Here is a 10,072-nt window from a genome sequence, read left to right as displayed (position 1 = left end):
CTATCTACTATCTATCTATCTATCTATCTATCTATCTATCTATCTATCTATCTATCTATCTATCTATTCGTCTGTCTGTCTATCTATCTGTCAGTCTGTCTTTCTGTACATTTGTCTGTACTCTATCATCTATCTATCTATCTCTCTACTCTATCTATCTATCTGTCTGTCTGTCTGTCTGTCTGTCTGTAAATTAGTTTCTAATGCTGGATTATTCATTTAATTTTTTATAAAGGAACAAAATGAGTCTTTGATATCAACATTCATGTATAGTTAGGCATAGAATATAATTCAATTGAAATGTTTTAAGTAAAATTTAAAACAACAAAGAAAGCAGCAGAGGAATTCACTACAGCATGTTTTTGGCTGCACATTTTTTTAAATAATATTTTTGCCCCGAGCCCTTGTTAATTTCCAGCCCTGCCTCTTTCCAATTAATTACTTCAAAGGGCTCAATCGCGAGTGTGCTTTGATAGTCTGCAGTGCGGCGAGGGCGTTCCACAACCACTGCGCCATATTTCATCATAAAGGGTCACTTTATCAAACATCTCCGGCCGTTTTGGAGGCCTACCAAATGTGCAATTAACAGCGGATGTGGGGAGGAGGGCGGCTGCATCGCTGATAACGTCTGCGGCCTCCAGATGTACCGCGATGACTTTGCTAGCTGATTGCAGCATGGGGTGATTTTAATGACTCAGGTGTAGCAGGAGGAGAGCCGAGAGCTGGCGCTTCTGCCTTCTGCTGTCTCCAGCTATTGATTTTGTCTGGAAGACTTTAGACGGGATGCGTTTGTGTCTAGGGATGAGGACGGGACCAGTGATGGCTTTGTTTGTCTTTGCGTTTGCTAATGTGGGTAGCGTGTTTAAAACGCAGCGCGCGATTGAGATAGAACTGAATGTTGGATCATTGATTTGAGTTCACTTTAGGATACGAATGCAACGTTTGAATCATTCTTTATGCAAGAACGTAGACATGACTGCATTGCACCTGTTCATTCCACCTGTTCATTCACCAAACCTTTAATACTCGATTTCTTCTTCTTAAAATTATTTAATCAAATATTATAAAATATTTATAAATGGTTTATTATTTAATAATATAATTTATACTTGCTGTGTGCTTTTTATTCTAGTTCTACTAGAACTAGAATCTAGTTTATTCTAAACTACTCAACCTGAATGGCACACACACACCTGGACATTGTTGTGATTATTGTTTTTCTTTTCTTTTATGTAAAGCACTTTGAATTACCATTGTGTATGAAATGTGCTATATAAATAAACTTGCCTTGCCTAGTTTTATTAAATTATATAAAAAATGATTAAAACAAATTATTTAATTTAATTATATTTAATAATTAATTATAATTTAATTATATAAATTGTTTATTAAATAAATGGTTATTATTAATACAAATAATACTAAAAATAAATTTATTTTAGTAGTTATTAAAATTTAAAGAAATTTTAAATATATAATTTAATAACTTGTTATCATTAATAATGATAACAATTAAAGTTAATATTATTATTACATAAGCAAATAATTGTATTTATATAAGTTAATTATTAGCATTAATGTTGTATTGTTGTTGTTAATCAAATGATTTATTATCATGTTAATTGTTTTATTATTTTTAGAATTAAATAATCAAATAATGATTTATTAATTTATATAATCTATTAAATTGTTGTTGTTAACAATTCAAATAACAAAATTATCTATTGTCATTGTTTTAATTTATTAAATTCTTATTATTGCAACAAAAAAAATCAAATAATGACTTATGTAATTTATTAATTGTATTTTAATAATAATAATATTTATTATTATTATTATTATTATTGTCATTAAAATAAATGTTAAACATTTATTCATTTTATTTATTATTAAATAATTATATTTCTATATGTAAGTTTAGATATATTAATATTTATATTTAAATATATGATTGTTGAAGTCTTTGAAAAATGGCTCATAATTTTTATTTAAATACATTTGTATTATTGTAGTGACGGGTGTGAATATCAACACCCTCCCGGTGGCTCCATCTCACACTAACACACAGGAGATGGTCTAATGCTGCGTTCAAGTCCTCCTGGGACGTTCGTACTTATGAGTTGACAAGTCGTAATTACGACGTCAGGTGCGTTCAAGTTGGTTTAGTCGGCACAAGATGGCGGTGTACCTTCTTTTAATAAATTACAAGAAAATACAACAGGGTCTGCATTTTTTTACTTGGATTTCAGCTGCGTAACAAGAACATGACCAATTTAAGTTTATAGGACAACTAAACTATCAATTTAAACAAAAATTTACCGTCAACTACAGACGTTGCATCCATCGATTCCGCCATGTTTCTCATTGACACGCCCCCAACTCGGAAACTCGGGGTTTAAAGAAAATTTCGAGTTTCCCACTCGACTTTGTGGTGGCGTTCATGTGCGTTCAACTCGTAAATACGATCTATCCGACATGACTTGAACGCACCATAAATTTATACTCTCGGTCTCCTTGCGGCGCTAGCATTAGCCGCTAATGCTCTCCAGACCACATTTGTCACTTCCTGTCATGCTGCTTATTGTTTACATTTACACGTTTCTCTTCTGCGGCACCTGAGCTAAAACCGTCATGTGATCTCGCGCTGTTAAAGCTATCACGTGAGAAGTAGAAAGAAGGTTCTTTCACATGTTGTCGGTTGTTTACTTTGAAAAACGCTGAAAGTGACAATAGAGGCGATTGTTGCTGATAGATTTGACACATTTGGTCCATATTATTTTAATTGTTATATTAATTTAATTGTTTATTGCTATTGATTATTATTGTTCACTTATACAATTAAATTGTTGATTATTGTTTTAATTATTATTATAGTATTAAAATAATTATATTTAAATACTTTAATCAATCGATTATTATTAGTGTTATTATTATATAAGAATAATACTTTAATTATTTTTAATGATTTATTATGGTTATTAATTTAATTGTTTGTTATTATAAAATAAACTCATAAAATTATAAGTACTTGTTTATTTAATTAAATAACAATAATAAATGTACAATTGTTATTTATTGTTATTATTATTATTTTAGTATTTTACATTATAATATTTTAAAATAATAATTTTATTTACATAATATAATCGATAAATTATTATCATTACATTATATAATAATACAAATTATTATTATTAAATAATTTTAATGATGTATTAGTGTTATTAATTTAATTGTTGTTATTATATTATTAGAAAGTCAAATATGTTAGTACTTGTTTACTTAAATAATTTAATAATAACAACAATAACAATAAGATGAATATTCTTATGAAAATTAATAATGTGAAATTATATAATTTATTAGATTAAATTTGTATTATTATATTATTTTAGTATTCAAATAAACATTTTTAAATAATCATTATTTTATTTACATAATATACTTGATAAATTATTATTATTAATTGTATTATTATTATTATTATTATATAAGAATAATAATTAAATTATTTTTATTTTTATTTATTATTATTTGTTTATTTCTATTCTTATAAAATAAAAAATAAACACTTGTTTACTTATATGATTACATTTATTATTATTATTATTATTATTATTGAGGTAATTAATACAATAATTTAAATTCATTTATTTATTTATTTAATATGATTATTTTATTAAAATGTTGTTGTTAAGGTATGAAATGGTGAAATAAAACCGTAAGTTAGCTGGTTTTGGATCTAGCACTAGTTCGAAAACTAGTGAGACAAGAATGTGGAAAAAATAAGGCAACTGAAATACAAACATTATTTTAAATATAATTGGTGATATTATCTATTATGAATACGTTTTAATTTGCAAATTTTTTCATGTTAATTTTAGTTTTAGTAGGTTTTTTTAATTTTCAGAAAACGGTTTACTCATATTATTGTTTAATATCGGAAATGCATCACATTATGGAGGAAAATTGGTTGAGAATGCAGTTTCGTGTTGACTTTACAATAAACGCAATATAATATAATAAATATTAAATGGAGTATTTAAATATTAATGATAAATATAAATTGTGAATATTTAAATATACAGTTAAAATATAACATTTTCCAAATGTTCACTCAAATTGTTAATATATTGTTTGTAATAATATAATGTACATACATTAGATGTCAATTTGCTTTCATAATAATGAAATGCATTTGTTTTGTTATTATATAAATAATTTTAAATTACTTATTTTTTAACATTCAGTAGTTTTTATTGCTAGAATTATTTTTGATTAATTTATGTAATAATAATGTATTAAAATAATTTATTATTATTATTTGTAATTAATAATTTTTCATTTAATTTGTAATTATATAAAATAAATGTTATTATTATTGTTAAATTTGGGTGTTTCTAAGAATTTTGGAAAATTATTATTATTTTTTTTAATTGAGTATTTAAATACTAAAATGTGAGTCATATTTAAATATACAACTTAATTGTTACATTTTTCAAATGTTCACTCAAACTATGTCAATACATTGTTTGTAATAAGAATATGTTTTACATTAGATGTTGATTTGCGAGATGAATTTAAGTGCAATTTTCATGCGTAAAGTGAACATGTGATGATTTGTGGGATCATTGCCTGTGTGTTGATGTTTAGTAGAGTGTCTCAGTCTGAGCTGAAGCGCTGACGTGGTTCAGTCTGGATCGAGTCTTCATCAGCTCCATCACACTCCTCTGTCTCTCCACGCTACAAACGCTCACCGTGTTTCACAGAAAAGACGTCGCAGCATCATTGAGAGCCACAACACAGTTGCATCGGCATTTAAATCTCACTGTATTATTGCACTCAGAAAAAATTTTAAATACCAGTAAACCGAACGAAAAAATTACATTATGAACATTATAAAGATGTATTTTAGTTCCCCCATGTCACAACAAATCCTTAATATGTAATGGTATTCAGAACAGAAGAGGATACATATGTATTTGATTATTATTATTATTATGATTATTTTAAATTATATTTAGATTATGTATTATTTTATGTACATTATATAATAACATAATAAATAATTTTAATTATATATTATATATAAATTTTTTATATAAAATTTTAAGCTTTATTTAAAGTATTTTATGTATGTTATGTAAGTTATTCATAATAATAGTTTACGTAACAGTTTAATTTGTATATATATTATAAAAAAATAACTTCAATAATGACACATTTTAAATTATTTGAAATTTGAAATTTATTAGTAGAGTACACAATTTATTTTAAACGATTTTAAAATTAAAGATAAGTTTAATCCTTAATAATTAATAAATAATAATAGTATTTATTTAACATTGTTCATTTAATTATGTCCATTTAAAAAATATATATTTTTATTTAACTGTATATAATTTTAAATGTTCAATTATTTAATTTTAAGTCATGTAACAATGATAATTATATATTAATAATAGTATTTACTTAATATTAATTGTATGTACATTTAGGCCTGGGCGATAAAACGGTATTGATATTTATCGACGGTACACCTTCTTCGATAACGATATAAAAAATGTTCGATATATTGCACGATATAGGCACGTGCTATTAGTGACGCACACACAAACATGAAAACATGCTGTAATGAGTGTTGTGCCTGCCTGTGATGAGGAGATTGTGAGTAAAAACATGAATATTAGTCGAATTTAAAATAAACATTTGCATTTGAATGTTAGGTGTGCGTCAGAGAGCGTCATCAGTGGCCCACGAGACGCGCCGCTGCTGCGTTATTCATTCAAAATATTAGAGAAATATAGAAGCTCAATGCGGAGAAGATCTTGATTAGGTGAAAACCGAAATCAAGCCATTCACACAGATGCATATTCAGTTCATTTTTAGACGGACGGACAGCTGCACTCGCGTCTCACACAAGAGATGTATAGAAAGCCATGCAAAGTTAAAACAGTTTAAACTTTTAGAAAACACGTCACGAATTTGTGGAGGTTTGTTTCTTTTCACTGCGTCTCGTATGTTTTTAAATGCAGTCTGTGTGAATGGCGCTTCGGCTCTTTGGATTAAGCAATGCATAAATACATGATGCTGTTTTGCTCATAACTGTTTATGCAATTTACGAAATTATATTTGATTTTTATGAGTTAATGTAGACGTTATGCACGTTTTTTATAGACAGTTATTTCCTTGCGTTGACAATTTAAATGTGCTGCATTATTTTGCTCATTGCGCCCTCCTGTGGCCTCGGGAGACGAGACAAAAGTTTCCTTAAGACCTATTTAATCTGCATATAAAACATTAGAAATTAGATATTCGTTTAATTTTTATTTTGTGTTTGACTGTTAAAACAAAAAATATTAGTTGTTTGTCTCAATAAATTGTGTTAATTTAAAAATACAGTGGTTAAATAAATAAAAAAATTCTATTGGTCTTTGTTTTAAAAACGGTTATAAAAAATTTCAATAATTATCAATACCGAATGATATGAAACATTATATAGTTGATGAATTTTTTAGCTATATCGCCCAGCCCTATGTACAGTACATTATCGCTAGTTGTGTTGTGATTGCAACCTAATTGCAACCAAAACGCAACATTTGGGAAACAGTGTTTTTTGTTCTGTTATTGAAACCCAAAGCAAAGAGCAACGCGGTCAGATTCCAGAGGCTCATGGGAAATCTGGCCGCCGGAGGTCAAAGGTCACGGCTCCTGTCAGTTTTGATTGAAATTGATTTCTCTTTATTATAGTTCGCGTAATGTAAGTGCACAGGATTGATTCGCTCATTGGATTTCCATTGGTTGTCCTAATGCTAATGACGATAAGTCGTGTTACTTTTGTTTCCTCACACTTAAAGCCACAAAAAATCAACTGAAATGCATAAGGGTTTCTGTTGTTTTGGGCTTTTGTTTAGCTTGAGCAATGTTCCACATGATCGGTGCATCTCACGCTGGTACGACAACATCTCTTATGATTAGAAAGAATACAACTCTTTCACATGTATAGATGTTGAAGTTGACAATAATTCAGCATGTGATGCTGATAAACTCAGTTCTTCAGGTGTTAACAGAGCAGTTTCTGACATTAATAAATAGGAAGTCAATGAGAAAAAATATAGTAATATAAAGAATACAAATTCAAATTACGTCATTGTGGTACTGAACATAAATACTATAATATCATAGAAAACCAAATATCACAAATTCATATTTAAATAATCGCTCAAAAGTGTCCCCAGTGGTTTTTAATAAATAAATATACAGTTCTATTTTTTAATTAATTATAATTATCAATTAATGTATGTATTTTTATATTATATTTTTATTATTAATTTAATTATTGCGTTTATATAAAAAACATACTTCAGTTATATAATAATTATATTATTTGTACAACCTGACAGTTGACATTTTTTTTCTTTGAATTATGCGTATTAATTAATTGCTGTTATTATTTTACTAATTATTATTTTATTAACTTAAATTGTTACATTTATTATTAATAATTATTTTAACAAATGATAATTATTTTATTCACTAATAAATGTACAGTTCTAGGATGTTTTTTCCACTGTTCATTATTTTTCATATTAATAATAAACGTAATTATTATTAAAATCATTATTCATTTTATAAATTAATTAATTGTTCATATTAAAAATACTTATATTATATAGTAATGCAAATTATTATTTTTAATAATAAAAAATATTATATTATATTATTAATAATTATTGAAATAATCATTATCATTTAACTGGACAGCTACACTGTAGCTAAATTATGTATTTATTGGTTAATTTATTTCCTTATAATTTAATAATTATGCTTAAAAATTAAAAACATTTGTATCAATTAATATCATAATTAGATTAATTTACAATCTGACAGCTATATTGACACTAAAATATGATTAATTACATTTAGTTAATTGTTACATTTTAAATTATTAAATGTAATTACTACATTTATTCAATTACTATACTTATTGTTAAAATCCCTGTTTATCTAAATAAAATAATTATTAATTATGTGATTAATTATTAATTTAAATAAATAATTAATTTCATTGGATTTAGCTGGAATTCTTCCTGAAAGTTTTCCCGCTCATCCTGAACACGTTTGTGTGAGAGCGAATCTGCTGACGAGCGGCTCTGACCTTTCCGCGCCAAACGGGTCAGACGTCATTATTTTCCCGCGTCTTTGTCGAGTCAAACAGCAAACGCTGGAGTAGTTCAGCGCGAGTCTGTCAGCACGTGATTCATTCGCTTCGGCTCGCGTTATTAAAGGCCTTTTAGTTTTTCAAAGCTTCCCCTCTTCCTCGCGCGGCACTTTCATTTCTGCCTTTTGTCCCGGCCGTATTTACAGCCATAATTGAACGGCGTGGGGTCCGTGAGTTCAACTGCAGTCAAAGGGGCCGGCGGATATGAAAAATGGGGCTCTTTTAAATGCTAATCAGCGTGGTTAGCGCGTAGCTCCTGCTTGACTGGCAGAAATACTTGTGCAGATCTCCACGAGAAAGTGCAGTGCTTGTGTGAAGATGTCGCAGTGATTTTGCCGAGACAGACAAAATCAAAAAATATAGATCTAACGCAATCCCTAACCCTAACCCTACCCATAATTGATTCCTAAAATCAGAGGGAAATGGTGAATAACAGGGGTGCAGAAGCAGCTAACCCTGATTGCAAGCCTAAAACTGACATTTCTTGAAAACGTATCCCTCAATTCTGATTGGTTGATTGGAATCTTGTTCCAGGATCAACAAGGACAGGTTCTTCTGAAACTCCAGAGACTCGTGTGAGATTACGCTGATAGTTTTCCCTTGAAGAGACATTGTAAGTGTTGTAGACTTGCGTAAAAGTCTCTATTTGCTCTCCGTTTAGTCTCAAAACACTCTAGAAGAAAAACTGAGATATTAAAAAGGTAGGTATATATATATATATATATATATATATTTATTTATTTAAATCATTGTTTATTTTGATTCATTTAATGGTTTATTATTAATAATTAAAATAAATTATATATTAGTTATAGTAATTATACAATCTGACGGCTACATCAAAGCTACATTATTATTATTAATTAATTAATTAATTAAATAATTTAATTTAATTATGCTTAGTGTTATAAAATCATTATTTATTTAATATTCATAATTTTTTTATTATAAAATTTTGTTTTAATTATGTAATAGTTATATTAATTAAACTTATGGCACCAAATACACAAAATAATGATCTTTAAAAAAGCATCATATGACCCCTTTAAAACCATTATATATTTTGTTATTAATTTTATTATTTATTACGAATAAAAATGTTTTTAATTAATTATTTAATAAATATTATAAATATAAAATATTATTTATTTTCTGTTTGTTAAAATTATTTAATAATAATAATAATAATTATTATTATTATTAATTTATTTGTTAATAATTACTTAAATAAATCAAATTAGATTATTCCTCATTATGTTTATTTTATTTATACTTTGTATTCTTTATTTGTAAGTTGTGTTGCATTATTATTATTATTATATTACATTTTATTTGCTGCTTATACTTCTCAAAATATTATTGTATTAACAAATTATTTAAATACTGTAAATTATACAATCATTATATTAATAATCATACAACCTGACAGCTGCATCGGTTATTTTATTTTTATTATTATACACAATAATTATAATATTCCTCATTGTTAATTTGTATTCCTCATTTGTGAGTTGTGTTGGATAAAAGCGTCTGCTACATGAATGAATGTAGATGTTATGTGTATTAATGTCAAGCTCTCTGCTTTCTGGAAGCTCTGTCTTGTTGTAGTTTGACTGTCTGTCAGTGTTTGGTCGTTTAGCGTCTCGCTCAGCTGTGTTTGCTGTGAGAACGTGCTTCAGGAGCAGTGTTGGGGAAAGTTACTTTTAAAAGTAATGCATTACAATATTGCGTTACTCCATTAAAAAGTAACTAATTACGTTACTTAGTTACTTTTTATAGAAAGTAATGCGTTACGTTACTTTTGCGTTACTTTTTAAATCTGGACAGGGCTTGCTTGTTTGTTTTTAAAAT

The sequence above is a fragment of the Sinocyclocheilus anshuiensis genome, unplaced genomic scaffold (genome assembly GCF_001515605.1).
Source record: "Sinocyclocheilus anshuiensis isolate Anshui unplaced genomic scaffold, SAMN03320099.WGS_v1.1 scaffold1580, whole genome shotgun sequence".
Taxonomy (NCBI): Eukaryota; Metazoa; Chordata; class Actinopteri; order Cypriniformes; family Cyprinidae; genus Sinocyclocheilus; species Sinocyclocheilus anshuiensis.
Note: the sequence above shows the minus strand (reverse complement) of the source record.